This window comes from Lutra lutra, chromosome 1, assembly GCF_902655055.1.
Source record: "Lutra lutra chromosome 1, mLutLut1.2, whole genome shotgun sequence".
In the NCBI taxonomy this organism is placed as follows: Eukaryota; Metazoa; Chordata; class Mammalia; order Carnivora; family Mustelidae; genus Lutra; species Lutra lutra.
In genome coordinates this window covers 41,917,675-41,940,623 of record NC_062278.1, presented here as the reverse complement: position 1 = coordinate 41,940,623, position 22,949 = coordinate 41,917,675, and the positions used below count along the sequence as shown (strand labels likewise).

The window sequence follows — 22,949 nt, the reverse complement described above, 5'->3', positions numbered from 1 at the left end:
TTCTAGGACTATGGCTATACCATTTTTTAAATTTTTTACTTAAATTCAGTTAGCCCACATATAGTACATCTGTAGTTTCAGATGTAGTGTTTAATAATATATCAGTTGTGTATACCACCCAGGGCTTATCGCATCATGTGCTCTATTTAATGTCCATCACCCAATTATCTATCCCATTCCCATAACTCACCCCCACCCCAGCAACCCTCAGTTTGTCTCCTATAGTTCAGAGTCCCTCATGGTTTTTCTGTGGCTATACCATTTTGGCAATATCATTTTAACTTAAACTCAGAAATGCTGGAGAAATGTGTTTCTGATCATTTTCATCTCATTTTTTCGGTTCATGGTGTGGCTAATAAACATCAAGAAATAAATAGACGTTAAAAATTTCATCTTCCTCGTCGGGCCTTGGTGGTTTTCTTTAAAGTATTTTGCTTTTTATTTTTTTAAAAACTAATGAATTTTGTATTGTGTTTCATCTGTACATTATGAAATTTTGCTGCAGACTGAACAAGATTCTGCTCAGCTTATAACAATTCTTCATATAAACAAATCACCATGGAAATCTAAGCATATACATAATTTATAACGTGATTAGTTGTTTGCAAGCTGAGAAGTTTGCAAGTAGCCCAAATTGGATTTCCTTGGCTTCCCTCAGTTGACTTTACTGCGTCTCATATCAAAGCACATAGCTTTTTATCTCACCCCTATTTCACAGGGTCAAGAATTGATATTAACCCTTTTCCAAATGAACAACTACAGCTAAAAAGTCACATAGCGAAAATATGTCCACAGGATATAAAGAAAGGTAGAGGGTAAAAGGGTAGAAGGGTGGTTTTTTAGAGAAATAACCAAGTGGAAAAAAAGATATTTTTAGATTCCTAAGTATCTTGAAAGAGAGAAAAAAAAGAAAGAACAAATGATAGGCTCTTGCCTGGAACTGACACTTGTACCAAAAGGAAAATGCAATGAAGAAAATGAAAAGCTGTTCAGTGACCTTTCCTTTAATGTACCAAAGATAAGGTTTGCTTATTCTTTCTAATAACCTGGCTGGTAAAATAAGAATTCTTATACTTTACACTCTCCAGTTTCTCCTGTTGCATGGAGAATTGCATATTACCCTTCAGTGTTTCAAACATAGAATATAACAAATCACTATGGCATTATTAGCTCCTTAAATTCCATTCACTTATAAATCTTCAGACATACAAACTGTTTTCATACTAAAGCAAGTGGAAGAGTTTGGAGATACACACACACAAACATACACACATATATACAGATATATATATACACATACACATGTACATATGTATGTATATATGAAGGGAGCTCCCTGAGAAAAATATATGGATCAAGGCCAGAGGTCCCAGAGCTCCAGGAAGAGTGCAGAATGCGGCAAAGAAGGAAGAGGAATCAGAGAGAAAGAATATTCTTTAGTTACACTTGATGCTAGATTTTCACCAATGCTCCAGCAAAAGGCATAAACTTAATAATAATAATAATATTAATAATAACAACGACAACTATTGTGCAGTAAAAACAACTGCTTACAAATACTAAACACTCCCTTTCTCACAGGTACTGCATCCTTAACAATTTCAGTTAATTCTCTCAATAGCTCTAGTTTTAGGGTTTCAAACAATGAAACTAAGGCACAGAAGTATCTAAAAGCAGTATGTAAGATCATACAATTCTCAGGTAGCAGCAATGGGCTCCAAGCTAAAGCTATCTGGTCTTTGAATCTATGCTTTTTCCCAGTATGTTATATTGTATTTACTTAAATCTAAAGATCAATTTTTTTCTCAACAAATACTACAAAATTAAATCCACAGGATGGGTACATTCTTTTCACTTGTTTAAAATATTTATATATAAGTTGCAAGTAAAATAAGTCTTTAGTTTTCACAGGGACTGTTTATCTAGAATTTGGTCCATAAAGTTAACTGCAGTTAAGATACTCTGGTCCCCGTACAGAACACCAAGCTGATTAAATGGTCCTGCATGGAATCCCTGAATGAAATGCCCTCCTTAAGGACAATGTCACATGCACAGATTTTCAATCCTTGGAAGTTGTATTTGACGCAGTGAAAACTGCTGAATTATACACTGAATTTTGAGAATATGTTCCATTTTCATAGAGCCGGACTCCAACAGTTTGCAACAGGATTACCAATAGTAGATTATGTAAACTTGTTAATATCTTTCCTTCTTGCACTCAGAGGAATGCATTCCTCAATGCTTATTGTTTAAAACATAAAATCAATAATATGCTGCTAAAACCCCCTGATAGATATTCCCTGTAGTGCTTTATTAATGCTACTTTTATTCATCCCATATGCAAAATAAGAGTGATTGCTTATTATACAGTTATTCTTTGTTGCTTATCATACTTCTTAAAAGCTTACTCATGCTGTGCAAATGAATAAAGAATACTGTTTATCACAAATACCACATTAAAATAATTGTTGTTTTTCCATAGGAAAAAAAAATTAATTATCTGGAATATTTAGATTGCAGTATTCTTTCATATTATTTCCCCCTCTTCAAAAGAAGAATTAAAAGACAATCAGAGACTTACCGTCCAGGACTCAGAGATTCTGAAGGTTCCCGTATTTCATGAACACTATTATATTGATCTTTCCCAGGATGCATTCATATTGTGACCTGTTTTTCATTATTAACTGTTTGACCTGATAGATTAAAATTATCCATACCACCACCTTCCATCTCTTCCCTACATTTAAAAGGCCCAATACTAGTAACATAAATTTGTATGACACTTCACACTTCACACATCTTTTTCACAACCTAGTCACACGCTTCTAGATAGAGGAGCTGTGACTTTCAGGCTCTACATTTGTGTCCTTGTTATATCCACAAACCGGCCTCCCTCCATTCTCACTCAATTTAATTGGCCGACAGAATCCTCTTTCTATGGAGCTACTAACTTGCCGTTGCATATGCCATCGCCTGTACCTACTTTCTTTACCTTCATATAACCAAATATCTCCTGTCACTTATGACCCAGTTCAGTTGTCTCCACCTCTAAAAGAATTTGCTGATTTCATCCACTTGCTTGTGATTTATTCCCTCGTCTGGATTCCTGGAGCATATTATCTCCTATAGCATGTTTCCTTCTCTCTTATTTAGAATTAATTAAACATATGTATTATCTTTCCTTTACATGGTAAGTTTATAGAGGATAGCATTCTGTTCCTTTTTCTTCTTCCTCCCCAAGAAGCATCTAGCAAAGAACACGTTGTAGAAATTCCATATATTTTACACGGAAAGAATAGCTAAACTTTGAGGAGAAAATGTACAGAGAGCTTAAGTGGCCTGTATAAGAACTTGACCTAAAAATTCTGACTCTGAAGCTTCTACGTGGAAAGAAGGTAATGTTGGATGATCCCTAAAAGCCAAAGTATTACCATGTTCTAAAATCAAGCCACTCTACCTTCAAGCATAGTTCAATCATTTGATCTGGAATGTGTCTGGATTTCATGATTTATAGCTGTCAATTCATGCTTTGAGTTCCCTTCATAGTCATGCTTTCTTTTTTTGTGATGTACTTCTTTAGATTTCTGTGGGAAAAGGTAGTTTTCAACATTATCTTACCTTAAGTTGGTATGTTAATCTAAAACTGTCCTTGAACAGTTGAATTAAACATAAGCAAATGAGTGAAAATATAAACAAACAAACAAAAAACTATTTCTGAAAACTTAACAAGTTACTGGAGATTCTTTTCATAGAAAATAGAGGCATGAATGTGATTATCCTGACCTTAGTAATGATTTTCAACATGTTCTATATGAGTTTAGCATGTATTTTTTTTAAAGTTGTAAAGAAATTTCAAATACTATAAGGTCTTTAAGCTATGACAAAACTGTAAGGAAATGATATAATTAGAACAAAACCTGTTTTGAACTGGGCATCTCCTAGGCCTTTGTGCTTGAGTTTAAAGTCCATATTTTCTGTTTTATATAATTACTACAGCATGCATTAGCTGCACTCTTTTACAAGACTGCCTATTTTCTAGGAACCACTGGTGTTTTTAAATCATTCTTTTCAAGGAACTCATGCAATTGCCACACTTTGTAGGCAACAACTGTAATTCCAAAATGTGTCAAAATCTGTCATGGATCTGCTTTATTATTTAGTTAAACTTGGAAATAAAAGATATTTTATCTCTATCCAAAGGCATTTTTGTAGAAGAAATTACATACAAACACAGAACACAAAAGAAACCGAATGAGAAAAGAGAATTGACATTTTGATTTGTGGACTCTCCAGTAGGTCTATCATTCATCCAGAAAAATATCACTATTGTCACTCTTCTCAGGCAGGGAGACTAATTGGTGCAGCTGTGGCAGAACACAGTCTTTCTGCAGGGAAAGCTGCCTTGCAAAGAAATGGAACATGCTAAAGGACTTGCAGGTGTTACGAATTGAGTCTCAAAGATGAGACTGTGTCTGATTAAAAAGAGCTAAAGATGCATAGACATGTCTTTCTAAACACTGAGTTACTAATATGCTTTTTTGTTTGGATGACAGCTCATTCGTTGAGCAAATATTTTGAATTTGTGCTCTGTACAAAGCAGTGTGCTAGTTACCTCCTTTAGCTTAAAAAGAAAACAAAATTTGACATGATGGAAAAGATGGTAGAGAATCAACACGGAAGTGAACTCGCTCTCTAGGTCATGCAATGCCTTGTTTGGGTTTTCTTTTTTATTATATGGCTCCCATCTAAGTCATTCTAGAATCCATAAAGGTGATAATGATTGCTACCATTTACCAAAGGGCAAGAAGGTGAAATCATTGGCCCAAGGTCATATGCTGGTTACTCGATCCCCGGTTCCGTGGAACGTTCCCTTTACCCTAATCTGTGAAAAGATAAGACTTCTAATCTGTGAACTCAGATAAGAGTCCATAACCACAAGATCCCCTTACAACACTTTGGGGATTTGATGAGAATTATTATGTATGCTTTCAGGATAATGGGATCTTGTTCACAAGCCTGGAGGCCAGGTGAGGGAAAGGGGAATAAGATCAGTCCTTCACTGCAATGCAAGAAGTTGGGAATTTTCCTAGAAGCAAGAAAAAGTCTTAGAACCCACACTTGCCACCTTACAAGACTGATTTATCCATCATTCCTTCTGGTGTTTGAATGGAAATCACTGGATATAAAATGAGAAGACTTATTGTTTGAGCAATCTTGAATTTTTTTATTTTAACCTCTGTATGTTTCATTTCTTATCAGCATCCTCGAGCTATCTTTATCAGTGTATTTATTCCACTGTATTTATTTTCTTTCTTAGCTGGATGTTCTTAAAGAGAGGTAGTATGTTTTATTTATCTGTGTATGCCTAAAGCCTACACCAGGACGTATCAAACATTAAATGATAAATAGCTATCCAGTCAAAGAATAACACAGGGATAAAATATTCTCCTTATCTACCTCATGGAATTACTAGAAATATTAAATGGAAACATTGTGAAAACACTGTAAAACTTTAAAAACCTATGTAATATAAATAAGAATAACACATGGTTATAAAATAATTATCCTGTTATTTGTTTTTTCACTTCATTCTTATAAAAAACTGATAAGAGGGGCGCCTGGGTGGCTCAGTGGGTTAAGCCGCTGCCTTCGGCTCAGGTCATGATCTCAGGGTCCTGGGATCGAGCCCCGCATCGGGCTCTCTGCTCAGCAGGGAGCCTGCTTCCTCCTCTCTCTCTACCTGCCTCTCTGCCTGCTTGTGATCTCTCTCTGTCAAATAAATAAATAAAATCTTTTAAAAAAAATAAAAATAAAAAAAATAAATAAAAAACTGATAAAGGATGTATTATTGGTATTCCCTTTTCATGGATGTGAAAACTGAGCCACAGAAAGATGAACAAAAACACCCAATACAATGTAACCAGTACTTGGTGGAGCGAGGATGTGAGCCCATGTAGTCTAAAACCACAATCTGCGCTCTTAACCAATTCCTATTATTGCAATCAAGTTGATTTATATATTGCTTATCAATAGGTTTCTATGTTTCTCAATGAAAATATCAAATGACTAAAAAAGATTGTAGTAGATGAAGAAAGACCACTAAGGGGCACCTGGGTGGCCAGTAGGTTAAGCCCCTGCCTCTTGGCTTTGGCTCAGGTCATGATCTCATGGTTTGTGGGAATGTGCCCTGTGCAGGGCTCTGCACTCAATGAGGGGTCTGCTTAAGTCTCTCCTTCCTTCTCCCCTTGCACCTGCCCCCCATGGTAATAATACACAGATTAAACATGTGAAGGAAATTATATGTTAGAAGATGATATGGGATATGGAGAAAAATATAAAACAGGCAATGTTGCATAGGGTGTCCCAGAGGAGAGGGAGTATTAATTTTAATAAGGTGGTAAGAACAGACCACATTAAAGAGGGAACATTTCAAAGAAAGAGATAAGAAAAAGAAATCATGTGAATATCCTAAAGAACAGCATTTTGGGCAGAGGATAGAGCAGGTATAAGAGGCCTGGAGTGGGCTCTTGGCTTTTTGGAGGGAAGGCAAGAAAGCCACTGTGGATGGAGTGGACTAAGGAAAGGGGACAGAAATGACTTAAGTCAGAGAATTCTGGGTGGGGTGGGGTTATCAAAGGAATAACTTCTCTAAGCCCATTGCAAGCATTTTGAGTTTTACCCCAGGGGAAGTAGGATACCCCTGAAGTATTTTGCAAGGAGAGCAGAGCCATGAGCTGTTAGCTTGGGCTGGTATGTTATGCAGAAATGTTACAGAGGGAAGGGTAGCAAGAAACAAGTTTGGAAGTTTTTGCAATAACCTTGCTGATTGATAATGATGTTTTTGGCCAGAGTTTGTTGTAGTGGGGGAGTTGGGGACAACTACTTGGGTCATGCTGACATTTGATCCCCTTCTTTGGCTCCAAAGCAACAAGAAAAGGTAGAGGCAGATTTTGAGAAGGGTAAGAGGCACCTTGCATCACCTCAAGTGCTATCTTAATTCAGTGCACAGGCAAGAGAAGTGACTGTCCTCTAGCGAAGGGGACTAGGTCACTTTTGCTGTTCCCAGAATTCAGAGAAATTTGGAGGTTCTGGCTTCCCAAGCACATCAAACAAGATGTTCCCAACCTGGCTCCTAGTGCCACTCTCTTTCTCTAGCATTATGTTCCTGAATATAATATGAAAGACTTGCTAAGATTATAAATTCAGCTGACTCTAAAACACTGTTATTCTCAAAATTTGTTCCTGGGCCTCATTTTTAGCACAGCTTCCTCTTTGGCTACAGGAGATGAGGGTTTTTTATATTCTAACAGTCAAGGCCTGAGTTAATAGCTGGCTGATTTGGTCCTACTAGGTTCTTCCTCCCGTGAATCAAAGGCACTTGAGAACAACCAATACCTCCACAGTCCCTATCATTACTACTTCTCTTGCAAAAGTAGCATTTAGTATTATTTAGGATCAATAATAATTATAAAGATAGGGGTGATAGCAGGAGAAAGTGAGGAAATGGAAAGTGAGGAAGCGAAGCAGAGAGTTACCGTCAAGCAAGTTATCCCCTCAGTTAATTAGAGCTTAATCCCACTGGGAACCTCTGGAAGCTAATGCAGAACTCACCCCTCAGAGTTAACCCAGCAGAACAACAGGCTGAGGTATTTATACATACACTCTCAGCAGCCACTGGTTGCAGGCTGCTCCCTGAGACACTAATTCTCTGGCAATTATTTCCTGATATGGCTGAAGTACAATGAGATCCAGCCACTAGAGAAAGGTCTCAGGCAATGAGTTACAGATGCTAGCAGATGGAAGTCAGTCTGGTGTGCACTGCGACTGAGAGGCCCAAGGTGTATGGCCAGGGCACTGACAGCGCCACACATATCATTCTCCTTTGGATGAACATCGGGTAGCTTCTAGGTTTGGCTCTTCTGACGAATGTTGCTGGGAACAGCTTTGTACATGCCTTTTGGTGAACCCATGTACGTGTTTATATTGGGTGTATATCTAGAACAGGAATTATTGGTCATGGAGGACACATATGTTCAGCATATTAGATACTGTCAAACGTTTCTCTACAAGTGTTATACCAGTTCACACTGTCAGGACCATTTAGGAGAATTGCAGTTGTTCCGTGATATTGGTAACAATGGATATTTTCTGTGTCTTCTCATTTTAGCCATTTTGTGGCATGTGTTATTGCACCTGTATGGTTCTAATTTGCTTTTTCCTGATTATTAATGAAATTGTGTATTTTCACATGTGAAAATGTCATACCCTCTGTTGTAAAGTCCTGCTCAAATACGTATCTTTAATTAAATATTGTACTATAATTCTGATTTAGTTTCTTCTCTTTCCATTCATCATATTTTTATATTCTTTAACTCTATCAATGTTCTATGCATAATTTATTCATTTTATCCATTCAATGTTATGCCTAGAAATGGGCCCAAATTTAGTTTCCTTTTCTCTCTCTCTCTCTCTCTCTCTCTGTCTCTCTCATGAAAATGCTATGAAAACCACCCTTATTCATGGTTTCTTTCAACCTGTATGTTCCTTTGGATCACATCCCAAGAATATGAATGCCTGTATTGTGAGCTAAATGCTCACGTTCAAAATATACTGCAAAATTGAGAGTAACAATTTCATATTCCCCATCAAGTACCTAATTGTTCATCTTGTCCAATATCCTGGCCAGATCTTATTTTTCAATTTTCTTATTGTTGCTTCAATTTTCTATTGTTTGCTTTTAATTTTCCCATCACTTTTTTTTTCTCATTATTGGCAAACTTTAGCATCTTTCCCTATATGTATTAATAGATTAGTCTCATAACAGGTATAATGTACATACAAGTACAAAACAGGTTTATTGAAATTCTTATGTAGAAGTTGATTATGTGCAGTCTCCTGAGTCCTCACTATCCCACTGGCCTAGCACAGCTAGGCATAATGTAGCTGGCACATTGTAGTTTGTACTCCAAGGAATGTATTCCATTAACCTTCTTCTTCATTTGTTTATTGGGAAATTGGCAAGAGACAGAAAGCACTTGATTAATTACATAATGCTGGGAATCAGAAGACCTTGACCTTTCCATTCATGGACATGTCCTTACTGATGAAAGGAATAGCTTGACTTCCTAAGTTATCTACAGAAATTTGATTCCCAGTTCTGGTTTCAGATAGAGACCTTGGGAATCCTTGTACTGAGCTAGATGATTACTAGGCTACCTGAGTAGATGTTGCCTGGGTCATCCATCCATCCATCCATCTATCCATCTAGCCAACTAATGGCTCTGTGTCTTCTGAGTCACCTACTGGTCCCTAGGAGGAGAACTGATTAAACAAAAATTTTCTTATTGGGAAATTAACTGAACTTCCAGTGAAGCTTCTGTCTTCTATTGAAAATCATGGAGATGATATTCTATAATTATGGAGACAACAAGATTAGTAAAATTCTCATTAAAAGGACTCCCAAAGATTATCTAGACCACTTGGTTATGAAGCCCAAGCTGGAAAAACAAAGAAAAACTCCTAGAATTAATTAAGAATGGCTTTGTGTTATTTCTTTTTTTGAATTTTCTTTAAATGAAGGCCCATATATCATTTCTTTGCCTAGGAAAGCTGTTGACAATGCAAGAAAACTCTATGGGGATTGTCATATGCTCTTCCTCTCCTCTTGTTCTTGAGTCATCATGGATCTTATGGCTCCTTCCAGAGAGCAAATAATATTATATCTAAGTGAAAAGCAAGAGATAGTCTGCCTACTTCAGAGAAAACAAGTCCTAAGGGACACAAAGTGTTGTACTGATAGTTTACTTGTCCTGAGATTTAAATCATGTATTTAACTAGTATTGATTATCTCCTGCTGTGGGCATTTTGCTTCTATTTAAGATGTTGGTAAGTTTTAGTTGCCTTAAGGAAGTAGAGGAAATTGGATCCATGACTTTTGCAGTAAGCTCTGCTATTTGGAGTCATTGCAGTTTGTCAAGATCCAAGATATTAGAAGAAGCATATCATTCTTCTAATGAGGAAAGGCTGATCTAAGGTGTGAGGTTGATGACCCATCAATATGAAAGACCAAGGCGAAGAGGCTGTGACAGCCCCCAAGAAGGAGTGATTGTCTGGGAATCACTAGGAATTGTGGAGGGAAGGGAATGGGATCTGACATGGTCCCCCACATTTTGGCTTTTAACATCACTATGAGCCACAGAAACAGACAGTCATAGGTGACTGTCAAGGATGGTCAGATTATAACAGGAAAGGAGAAAGATCATTTATCCCCTCTCTGACCACCCTTCCCCAACATCCCAAGGTCAGATGTGCTCATGCATTAATCGTTGTTTGGGAAATGCCTAGAATGCTTGTCCTTCCTCTGAAGGGATAAATTCTACAGAAAGCTGATAGTCACCATTGTGCCTCCAGTGATGAGCTGTGAAGAAAAATGAGGGCCACAGTGGGAAGAGGATATGTAGGGAAACCATGAAAACTATGGCAGTATCTGTCACCTCCAGAGAGATGGAATCACAGATATCCCAGGGGATGACATGGTACTATTCTGGGAGCAAGAGGATCCAAAAATCAGTTATAGCATGTTCACCCAATCATCCTCAATCCACGTAACACAAATCCCCATCTATTCACCTAGGGTCAAGGTGCATTTGAATAAAGGGGAAGAAAGAATGAGTGTTGAGATACAAAATCATTAAAGTTCTTATAAGCCAGGCAGAATTGTGGTATTCTGTAGCATTAAAAGGAAAAGAAAAGAGGAAAAAAATGGAATTTCTTCATGGACTGAAATGGAATCATCTGCAAGATGTGTGAAGTTAAAAGACCAAGATGCAAAAGTATGTTCTACTTATGTTAGCTGTGTAAAAATATATGAAACTCAGGGCGCCTGGGTGGCTCAGTGGGTTAAGCCTCTGCCTTCGGCCCAGGTCATGATCTCAGGGTCCTGGGATCGAGCCCCTCATCAGGCTCTCTGCTCGGCAGGGAGCCTGCTTCCCCCTCTCTCTCTGCCTGCCTCTCTGCCTGCTTGTGATCTCTCTCTGTCAAATAAATAAATAAAATCTTTAAAAAGAAATGAAAAATTAAAAAAATTTAAAAAATATATGAAACTCCTCATAATGTCATACAGAAATACAAAGATACTTTTTTATCAGATGGACTTTCCTTCTTCATTCCATGTCTGACAGCTAGAAGCCTAGGAGCTTCACACTGGTAGAAAATCTTCATAGTGAATGGCAGTGTTCAATTGATTAATTCAACCACTCTTCGGCAGCAGAAGTCATTGCAGGAGAGGCTGTTGTAGGTCATCTTTGAGAGGGTCATCTTTTGCTCAATGGTATTTGCTGCCCACCCTTGATAGTGGCAAGCAACTACTAAATGCCATGCTTGGAGACCTAATGCAGTGACAGGCATAAATAGGGACCCATTGATAAATTATATTATGTGGTGAAATTTCAGTCCCTGGCAAATGTTGTCAATCAGATGCTTGCTAATATGCGTTCTATCTGGTCCAGGGAGATATTTAAATGGAACAGCTCCATACTTTACAAATGTGTCTGTGGTAATCAGGTTCAATTTTTGTCCCCCTTATGAGGTCAAGTGCATCTTCCAACTACAAGCTGGTCCAGATGCATGTGATATTTGCCTGTTTTGTTTTAAGCATGCCGCTTTTAAAAAGCAAATTGGAACAAGAGCTCCAGAGAGTGGGATTTAGCAGAACTTGCTTCCAGCTGGAGGGATATTTTTGTCACTGAGAGAAACATCCTGACCTCAGAAGTCAAGAAACCTGCGGACTTTGGATATCAGAGACTTTATCACTGGGAGAACGTACAGTCCTTTCTGTGGATCTAGCTCATTGAGAGGTCATGGTGATCCTAATTTATAAATAGTTCTGTCTCTCCTCAGTTATTAAAGTGCCCCTTCTCTAAGTTCTTATGTATATCCTCTGCTCATTTTCTTCTTGGTTTTCCTGTTGATGAGCAGTGTACCAACTGTAGAACTGATTGTCTCAGTTCAAATCCCAGATCTACCAGTTAACAAACAGTGGGAACTGGGGCAAGTTACTTAAATTCTTTGTGTATTAATTTCTATTAATTTAGAAGAGACCAAATAGTGACTTCTACTTCATAAATTTGTTATGATTAAATAAAGTAATATTTTAAGCACTTTCAAAGATTCTTTCAAAGATTATTTGTTAAATACTTCCAAAGATTACAGAACAAAGTAAAGCATATTGGTTTATTAAGTGAATGAATTGAGCTTTCTTGTCTATTTCTTACTGGTCCACAGAAATGTATTCTACATATCAATATTAATTTTTTATAGATTACAGAATGGCATACATCTTCCATCCAGTTACCTATTTGTTAATACCCTTTAGTACAGAGACATCTTACATGTTACCTAGTCAAATATCTTCATTTTTTCCTTATGGTTTTGGAGGGCAGTTAAGAAATTTTCCCTACTCCAAGTTCAAAAAGATATTCTACAATTTTATCTATTTGCCTTATAATTTTATCTTTGGCATTTCATCATTTAACTTACTTATTCTAGTATATAACATATGTTAGAGATGTAAGTGCATCTTTTCCACAAAGCTACCTAAAAAAAAATCCTTTGTCCACAGATTTATCTTACCACCATCACATCCCAACCTCAAATTCATACTAGGATCTATTTCTGAACTACTCTGTTACATTGGTCTATTTATATTTATCCTTATCTATACCAATAATATAAGGTTTTCATTATCATAGCCTTACAATATACATATTTGAATGTGCTTGGATAATAAGAGTTCCTCAGTAATTTAGATCTTCACATTGTGAACTCTGCATACCTGCATTCCTGCATTCCTGCATTCGAGTCTAAAGGAAAAGGGAAGGTGGTTGTGACATGGGTCAATGTCATTGCAAAACTTTACTCAGATACAGAACATTTTATTTTTTCCTGTCTCTGCTCATGAGTAGCCAAACAATATTTATTGTCACCACACACATTAACTTACAACCACTTTGCAACATTTACATAGAGTTGACTGAGAAGTTCAGTAATCCAAGATACTCTTGAGACCGTATTTCCACACATAATGATATATTACCCATGCAATAACTTGAATAGAAGTTTTAATAAGAAATTTCTATTTGGGGGGGCGCCTGGGTGACTCAGTGGGTTAAGCCGCTGCCTTCGGCTCAGGTCATGATCTCAGGGTCCTGGGATCGAGTCCCGAATCGGGCTCTCTGCTCAGCAGGGAGCCTGCTTCCCCTCCTCTCTCTCTGCCTGCCTCTCTGCCTACTTGTGATCTCTGTCTGTCAAATAAATAAATAAAATCTTTAAAGAAAAAAAAAGAAATTTCTATTTGGCCTCTTGAGAAAATGTTACTGCTTTCAATTGCACATTGTTTTGAACTAACAGATACTGGTTTTATATAACCTTGCTATAAATAGTCATTTAGTGGGATTTAAAAAAAAGTCATTTAGTGGTCCAATAGAGATAAAATTACTGTCAAATTGCCTAGAAAGTGAAGAAGTAGCATAGTCACAGCAATGCTTTATCAGAGAAATTTATTATTAAAGGTTGATTGCATTGGGTAGGATTGGAGAAAAGCTGATTATGGGAAATATTCAAAGAAATGACATCTAAAATTTAGAGTTTTCTAAACGTTTAGTAAAGCTTCTGTCATTTTAAGAAACTTAAGCTTTCTTTCAAAGTTTGTTGTCTCCACATATAGGATTGACTTATAACACAGCGAAATCTCTACATGGAAGTTACATGATCATATAAAGTATAATCATAATTATTTGCCCTGCCACTGATGATTTTTAACATAATAAAAAGTAATCCAAATTATTTCAATATTTGGGCAACACAGACTTGAACATTGTCATTAATGCTGTTACCATTATTCAGCACATTATTTGCTTTATTCTAGTAACAGCCTTGTTTCAACACTTACTACATGCAAAGTGCTATACAAGGAAGGGTAGAGAAAAAAATCATGAATAAAACATATTCCATGAATTAATGGGATTTGCAGGACAGAGGGGCAGGTATATAAAACAACAGCCAGAATGAAGTGTGTTAAGTTTATTTATTATACTAACTTGTTAAGAATCTATGAAACTACAGAAAAAGAAACACCCAATTTAGTGAAAAAAAGAGGGTGAGGAGGCAGGTAATAAATACTTCGTAGAAATAGCAACACTAGAACGGAATCTTAAGAGCAGAAAGAGCTCAGAAGCAGAAAATGATGGGAAGGAGCTTTATTTTATTCATTTTGTTTTTTAAAATTACTTTTGCTTCTAAAAGAAAAATCATATGCTTATGGTAGGAAACCTAAGAAATATTTGAGAGAACAATAAATAATAAGCAAAAATAAAGCATGCATTTTATTTTGTTTGCTTCTAGTCATAGAGTTATATTCTTATTGAGTAAAGATGCAATTCATTGTAATGACATGGATTAGGCTTTCTATTTGCCAACCATCATCCTGTATATAAGATATCAAGTGATCATAACATAGCCCACAGAATTTGGACAATATTTTTATCTCTATCTAATTGTAGAAAGTATTTCCACCATAGGGAGAACAAAAGGGCCTTTCATGTGTCTTGTTTTCGACAAGGGTTTTTCTCTCACTTCTGTGCCCCATTCAAAAATTGTACAGTATTGATTGTAGAGCTCTTATGTAATCCTTAGGATTTCTTTATTCCATTGAAAAACCATCTTTTAGTTTGTACAGTTATTACAGCACTGCAGGAGTCTTCATGGATGCAATTATCCATGCATTGTTATAGAGCAAATGCCACAAGGGGGGGAATAACTACATAAAACAAGAGAACCAGATGGATATTTGAAAATAAAACACTTAAGATATATGTAGTTTTTGTGGTTAACAACTGTTCACCAGAAAAAAAAAAAAAAAAAACAAAAAAAAAAAACACAATATAAATAAAACTTTGCATTCTTATAGCCTAAGGTAGCTTTGTTGGTGGTGGTGTTGTTTTTAATTCTCATTTGCATTTCTTTAGTTACTTTCAAAGAAAGGAGCCAACAAATATTTTCCTGTTGCCTTAGTGGTTAAAGGGAAAAATAGTTTATCATTTCCTAGGGCAGTCCAGATGACAGGATAGAGTCAATCCCCAGGAGTCTATGGGAAAATTACCAGTTACAGAAAACATAGTGAATACCACATTTGAGACACTTGAGACCTCCAAGGACTAAAATTAGAGCTTAAATTGGGCATGGCTTTACAGGATATATTACTGTCTTTGGAACAATGAGGAGAAAAAGTAAAGTAGGTTCCAGGTAGAGAGAAAAAGAACAATGCTTCATTTCCTCAATGCCAGGAGAGACTTGAGCTACAGAACCCCAAAGGGCCAACCAATATTGGGCTAATGTCAAGACTGCACCAATTGCAGAGACCTCTTCCATTCCTACGCTTCCTCCTAACACTCAGTGTCCCATCACATATATAACCTCATTGGTTGCAAACAGAAATGAGTTCAGATTATTTTGTCCAATGTTGACTTTAAGAATGCTATTTCTGCTAATGGCATCATACTGTTGTGGTATTGTGTTATTATTATTATTTGAGATGACTGATATAATTACAAATGCAGAGGTAAGTGTGTGAGCTCTCAGATCAGTTTGCTGACATTCTTTCATCATTTCTATGACTATCCAATCTATGTATTACTTTTCTTCACTCAAAGGGAAAGTAAATATAGCACCTTGTTCAGAGTGAAGTGAAGGTGAGCATAAAGGTATGAATCCAGTGTCTAGCCCTTAAAAAGAATGTAACCATGTTAATATTTAATACTATGAGTGTTAAGGGTGCCTGGGTGACTCAGTCAGTTGGGAGCCTAACTCTTGATTTCAGCACAGGTCCTGATCTCAGGATCATGAGATGGAGCCCTGCCTTTGGCTCCGAATTGGGCAAGGAGAGTGCTTGGGATTCTCTCTCTCCTTCTCCCTCTGCCCCACCCCCCTCACACACACCCATGCTTATCCTTTCTCTATCTCTCTCTCTCTAAAAAATTGAGGCACCCAGGTGGCTCAGTTGGTTAAGCATCTGCCTTGGGTCAGGTCATGATCCCAGGGTCCTGGGATTTAGCCCCACATCCAGCAACCTGCTCAGCAGGGAGTCTGCTTCTCCCTCTCCCTCTGCCTGCTGTGGCCCTTGCTTGTACTCTCTCTCTGTGTCAAATAAGCAAATAAAATCTTTTTTAAAAATAAAATAAATAAAATAAAAATAAATTTCACATATATACATACGTATATATGTGAAATTTATATACATATATACATATATACATCATTTATATATATAAATGATGTGTATATACATATACATATATATAAATGATGGGTGTTTACACTATTATGATAAATAAACCAAATGGCTTTGCCAAATTCTACTTGGTAAAGGGTAAAGACACTGGAAAGAAATATTTAGCAACAGAAGAAATCACCTTGGCCCTAAATATTATTTCTTTCCTCTCTTTTTGGTCTTCAAAATAAAAGAACTTGATCTTTGTGGGAGGCCACAATAAGGCTTGAGACGAGGACCAAACCAGGCCCTGACTTGTGCCTCCTCTAAAGTCTGAATAACCTAACAAAAGGTTTAGGATGGGAAAAGTTGAGTAGCACTGAGAAAGGGTCTGTGCTATGTGTTGTGCACTTGCCTACGTGACTTCCCACATGCTTGCTAAACAAATGAGAACAATTCAGTTGGGGTCATAAGTTCGTGGCTAGTCTTTGCTGCCTTAGTACAGCCCATAAATTACTTTCAGGTTTGCTGTATCAATACAGAACAATTGTACTAGCCTCAGCCATTTGGCGTCATGAGGTACTTGTGGTTGTTTAACTAGACATAGATGTATTGCTTCTCCTATTGTAATATCACTATATATATGGCCTTAATGCTTTGAATAAACTTAGCACTGTTGGACATCCTCCTCAGTGCTCCTCCTGCCCCCATCTCTCTGCTTCTCGAGTTCTTTTCTTCATCTTCTTACCCTCACGTTCCTGGTCAATTTGTCGTGCCAGCCATGACAAGTGGTGCCCAAACAGGGACTTGAGAACATTTCAAGGGAATGCACATACAGGCAAGTAGTTGCCGACAGTCAGGTAAAAGGAGCCCGGGTTGACGGGTGACAGCAGGAGTAAACTAACATGGGGCAATCGCAGTCTATGGAACAGGTCTTCTTTATGACTGCTTTGCAGGCCCTTATGAAGCAAAAAGGGTCCAAGGTCTCTAAAAGGGCTTTGCAGATAATAACATAAATAAGCCTTCTTCTAGTATACCCAGGTTGCTGGGCCAAGCCTAGCAAAGAGGACTCTGACTTTCTTGCTCTCTGTTCCTCCTAATAGACGTGGGGGCTTCTCCTTCATTCATTTCCAGTGTTAATGGCTATAACTGAAGCCAACTGGGGTTAGTCTAACTCGAGACAGAGACTGTAAGGAATATTCCCAAGCAGCTGCCGAAACTCTCTTTGTTTCGGGGAAGTTTCCCTGTCTTCTCTGGCCCGACTTGGACTGCTTAACCCCTCCTCCCTTGCTGGCAGGAAAGCATGACGTCTGCTCCTCTCTTGGAGCTGATGAGCTCTAAAACTGGGAATCCTTTCTCTGCCTCCTAGCAGCACTTTGTTTCCTCTGTCTCCCCCTTCTCCTGTTTCTGCACCAACGTGCGTGCAGCCTGCATGACCAGCCTTTAGATCATGCACCATGACTCCTTCTCTCTTCACTGTCAAGGAGCAAGAAGAGCAACCCCTGGGCCTAACGCCCCCCATTCCAGATCTCCCCACTCGTGTCTCAGGTAAACATTCAAAGTGGAATGGGCCCTGGTGGGGCCTGTTGGTTTAATTAAGATAGACATGTCTTTGAAGTTACAGCAGTAAATGTGAAGCTTTTATTCTATCAAAGTTTACTGAAGGTCAAATAAGCTCACGTTATTTGATAAAATCTGTTAGCAAAGAAATGACTAAACTGATAGTTAATTGTTTGTCTCAAGGTTTTAATGGGTACACAATTGGTTAATACTTAGTCTTCGCTAAGGATTAAGGTGTTTCTAAGAGTACAAAATTCTACTAACTGTAAGACTGATAAAAATAAAGTAAGCAACTCTATGGAAAACTAGATGATATGTAAGAAATATTTAAGGAATGGAAATACATTTTATTAAAGATAAAAGGTAATTTTGTTCTAAATAAGATGGTTGTTTGGAAGAAAATGGCTTGGGACAAAACCTAAATGCAAAAGAAAGTTGTAGAAGGTTTATGAAGGGAAACCTTCAGAAAAGGAGAAAAAGACCAGATGCCTGATCCTGTCCTCCGCAGAGGACATGTTTTGTTTGTGTTTTTCCTCAAGATGAGGATCCCCCACGCTGGCTTCCAGAAAGGTGGTGCCGAATCCTCGCGTCTCCAACAGAGGATGGCTTGCCTCACATTGAACGGCCAGAACAGATGGAGAAAAAGACGTCTCCCCGCTTACAGCCAGAGGGATGTTTCATGCAGAACTCTGGAAACTGGTTGCTGCCCTGGGACCAATCAGAGTGCAAATAGCCAGAAATGGTTATACTGCCACAAAAGACTTCAATCTGACTTTGTGGGCCTGTGTTCCTAGACCTTTTTTACTGGTAGTGGGCTCAGGATCAATAGTTCTCACCTCTTTCCAAGGGGGACACCTATTGTATAATATCCATTTTGACCATTGTGTGTTAACAAATTGTCTACCTGTGTCCCTGCCTTTGTCAGGCACAGGTCCCATGATAGTGTTTGTAACTATGCAACCTCCATATATGTTATTACCTGTGGAAGTAGAAGGATCTTGGTATGCTAATTATTGTTATCAGTTTGCCCTTGAATTGCAGTTGCAGCTCAAATGAGTCAAACGTTTTCTGAGTCTATTGATAGCAGGAATAGCAGCACTAATAACACTCATTCTGGTTGTTTAATGGACTCCTCATTATATTACCTGCTTTTGTTTTAATATGGTGCATTGTACAGATTCATACTAGGACAGCAACAATTACATGCGCAAGCACAAATTCATATGCTTGACTTATTTAAAAAGGAAGGGGGAGATGTGGGAGGCTGCAATAAGGCTTGAATGAGGACCAAACCAGGCCCTGACTTGTGCCTCCTTTAAAGTCCGAATAACCTAACAAAAGATTTAGGAATGGAAAAGTTGAGTAGCACTGAGAAAGGGTCTGTGCTATGTGTTGTGCACTCGCCTACGTGACTTCCCACATGCTTGCTAAACAAATGAGAACAATTCAGTTGGGGTCATAAGTTCGTGGCTAGTCTTTGCTGCCCTAGTACAGCCCATAAATTACTTTCAGGTATGCTGTATCAATACAGAACAATTGTACTGGCATCAGCCATTTGGCGTCATGAGGTACTCATGGTTGTTTAACTAGACATAGATGTATTGCTTCTCCTATTGTAATATCACTATATATATGGCCTTAATGCTTTGAATAAACTTAGCACTGTTGGACATCCTCCTCAGTGCTTCTCCTGCCCCCATCTCTCTGCTTCTCGAGTTCTTTTCTTCATCCTCTTACCCTCACGTTCCTGGTCAATTTGTTGCGCCGGCTTTGACAGATCTTCTATCATATGATGTAATTAATAGCAGCTTTAAAAATATGCTTTCAGAATTTACTATTTTGTGACACTAACAGAGGTTAGTGTCTTTGTGGTTTCCAGGTGTTTCTGGCTTTTTTCTCACAACTAGTACTTACCTTCAGAGAGTCACATAAACTAAGAGCAACTTAATGTCAGATATCAGATCCAAGTGCTCTTTGCACGGTGCCTGAGACAGATTGCTTAGTGAAAAAAATGCTTGTCTTGGGGGCGCCTGGGTGGCTCAGTGGGTTGGGCCTCTGCCTTCAGCTCAGGTCATGATCCCAGGGTCCTGGGATCGAGCCCCATGTCAGGCTCTCTGCTCGGCAGGGAGCCTGCCTCCCCCTCTCTCTCTGTCTGCCTCTCTGCCTGCTTGTGATCTCTGTCTGTCAAATAAATAAATAAAATCTTTAAAAAAAATGCTTGTCTTGGATTAATGGATAAATGGATGGTGAATCAAAAACATCCTCCTCATGCATTATGGGGTATAAAATATAAGAAGCACGAGGTTTGTTCATACCTCTAGGCATTTTAAGTTTTATTCATTTATAATTTGACTCCTGAAAGCTAAAGATGATTATCAGTCTTCTTTTGTGCAGTCTTCTTTTTACTGAGCTGCCATCTAACTACATATTCAAGCCTGACCAAATGTCATGATGCTGAAGATGTTCTCAACTACATAGTTCAAGGACATCTACACAATTCACCCAATTTGACACTTCTTTCAGAATTTAGTGTTACGATAAACCTTGTTTACATGAAATTCATCCCCTCATCTTTACAGGAAAAAATAAGTATTTAATGTAACAAAGCTGACTTTCTCTCAGCTGCCAGAAAGCTTGGACAAAAGTTTCATACAGAATCACACTAACAATTTAAGGATAGTGTTTTGCTTCCCTCCAGCTCTTATCTTTTTTCCCTTCTATTCCTCTTTCAGTTTTATCAAACTGTTTTTTTAGAATAAATTGTTATCTTCAGGCAAGATGGTAGCTAAGTGTTCTTTAGGGAAGAGTGGATGTTAGTTTTTTGGGAAACAATAAGTAGACAAAGTTCAAAATATTGTTTGGCTATGTAGTACCTCCCATATCTAAAGTGCTAATGTATACTTTGAATTTCTAAGAGAAAAAATTACTTTGGATTAATTTTCAACCTTATTTAATTGAAGAACCCCTTTTTTTTTTTAAGATGTATTTATTTATTTTAGAGAGAGAGAGAGAGAGCCCTTCGCCCCTTGGGGCGAAGGGGCAGAGGGAGAAAGAGAGAGAGTCTCAAGCAGATTCCCTACTGAGCTAAGCGTAGATCCCATCAGAGGGCTTGATCCCAAAACACTAAGACAACCACCAAATCATAAGCAAGAGTCTGATGCCCAATTGATTGTACCACCCAGGTGCCCCCACGAACCATTTTCTAAGAATATGAAGAACAAGATTTAGGACAACACATCTGGTATTATCTGAAGAAAGAAAGATTTGTTTTCAGTTATACATGAATACCTGTATGTAAGCTACAGTAAGACATGCACGTAAGCTACAACACATGCATGTAAACTACAATAAGACACACTAGAAACTTATAGTTAGGTCCTTTTGACCTTTTATATATAACTATTGATATCAAGTTGATAATCATTCATACTGCTGATATCCATCTTACATATGTATATACAAAAATAGTTTTTTCTTATATCAGTTTTTTTAACATAATTCGTGTCATATTAGATGGATGACTATATGGTGACTTGCTTCTTTTGCAATTAATGATATGTTGATTGATATATCATGTCACCACTCATTGATTAATTTCATTTTTTATTGTCTATATTACTATACAGTGTATATGTAGCTCAATTTATTTAGCAACACATGAATTTGTGAATATTTAGTTATATTTCATTTTTTCTCCTTTGTAAACTGTAGTAAATACACTTGCCTAACACCTGTGTTAAGGATAGGTACCACAGGAGTTGAATGGTTCATTACTTAGCCTTTGATGTGGTAAAAAAGAATTCTCTAAAACATATATTTTCAATATTTCAAGATAATGAAGGCTTTGAAAAAGGCTGTATCAATGTCCATTCCAGCCATCATTGCTTGAAAGTAATAATCTCCTCTCACCCCCTTGAGTCCTAGATATTATCCACCCTTTTTCTCAGCTTGTGTTATTTTGATAAATTAACAGTTACATATCATTCAGTAATAATATTTATTACTATTTATTTTAGAGAGAGCTCAGTTTTGAAGAATTGAGTTAGTCAAGTTGTTTGGTCTGTGGTACATCACACATCCTTGTAAGGCCCTTTTCTTTGTTCCCTTAATTTCACTACTATTTGTCTGTTATTCTCCATCATCATTCTTATTTTAGCTTTTACCTACAGTCTCCCCACCAATATTTTTTTTAAAATGTATTTTTTTTAAGATTTTATTTATTTATTTGACACTCAGAGATCACAAGTAGGCAGAGAGGCAGGCAGAGAGAGAGAGGAGGAAGCAGGCTCCCCGCCCAGCAGAGAGTGTGATGCGGGGCTCGATCCCAGGACCCTGGGATCATGACCTGAGCCGAAGGCAGAGGCTTTAACCCACTGAGCCACTCAAGCGCCCCTTAAAGATGTATTTTAATATGTGTCTTTCAGTTTGTAAATACCTATTAAAAGCATGTTACTGCTTTCATATATAAGTACTTTAATTATATATAAATAGTATATTACAGAACACATCTGTTTCCTATTTCATTATGCATCAAGTTTTAAGATCTGTCATTACATGTTCACCTAGTTGACTGCTTCTAACTGCTGCATAATGAGTAAGGTTAAGCAACTATCGCATCTTATTTGAGCATTAGCCACCTTGGCTGCCTCCAGCCGTTGTGTTCACAAGCACAGTGATGAATATAGCCTTGTGCATATCCCCTTGTGGACGTGTATATGAGCTTCTCAGGGATATATCGGCAGGCACAGAATTGCTGTGTCACAGTATATACACATAATTAATTTTGCTAAGCACTGCCAAATTGCTCTCCAGAAAGCCATAATAATTCACTCTCCAGTAGCAATTCTCAAATATTCTCATTTTAGCACATTCTTGTGAATGCTACTTTTTATCTGGCATTTTAAATTTTTGCTTATCTGGTAGGTAAAAGATACAACTCATTGTTTTAATCTGATTTTCTGTGATTACCAGTGAATGTGAGCTGTTTGAATTTCTCCTGTAGAACTATATAATGTCCTCATAGTTTTTGAAGATTAGGTTTATAATTATTTACTTGTTGGTAAGAAGCAATTTCTTATGTAACCTACCTAATATTCCTTTATAAATCTTAAATATTGTAAATATA

At 37.5% G+C, this 22,949-nt stretch overlaps 1 long non-coding RNA gene across 1 annotated transcript; it reads left to right on the top strand.

Moving 5' to 3' along the window:
* Nucleotides 1–1,428: 1,428 nt before the first annotated feature.
* LOC125108848 (uncharacterized) lies at nt 1,429–18,832 on the top strand. The gene is made up of 3 exons (XR_007130031.1): nt 1,429–1,439; nt 4,294–4,296; nt 18,489–18,832. It is a non-coding gene; the product is annotated as an uncharacterized LOC125108848 (long non-coding RNA).
* The last annotated feature ends 4,117 nt before the right edge of the window (nt 18,833–22,949 follow it).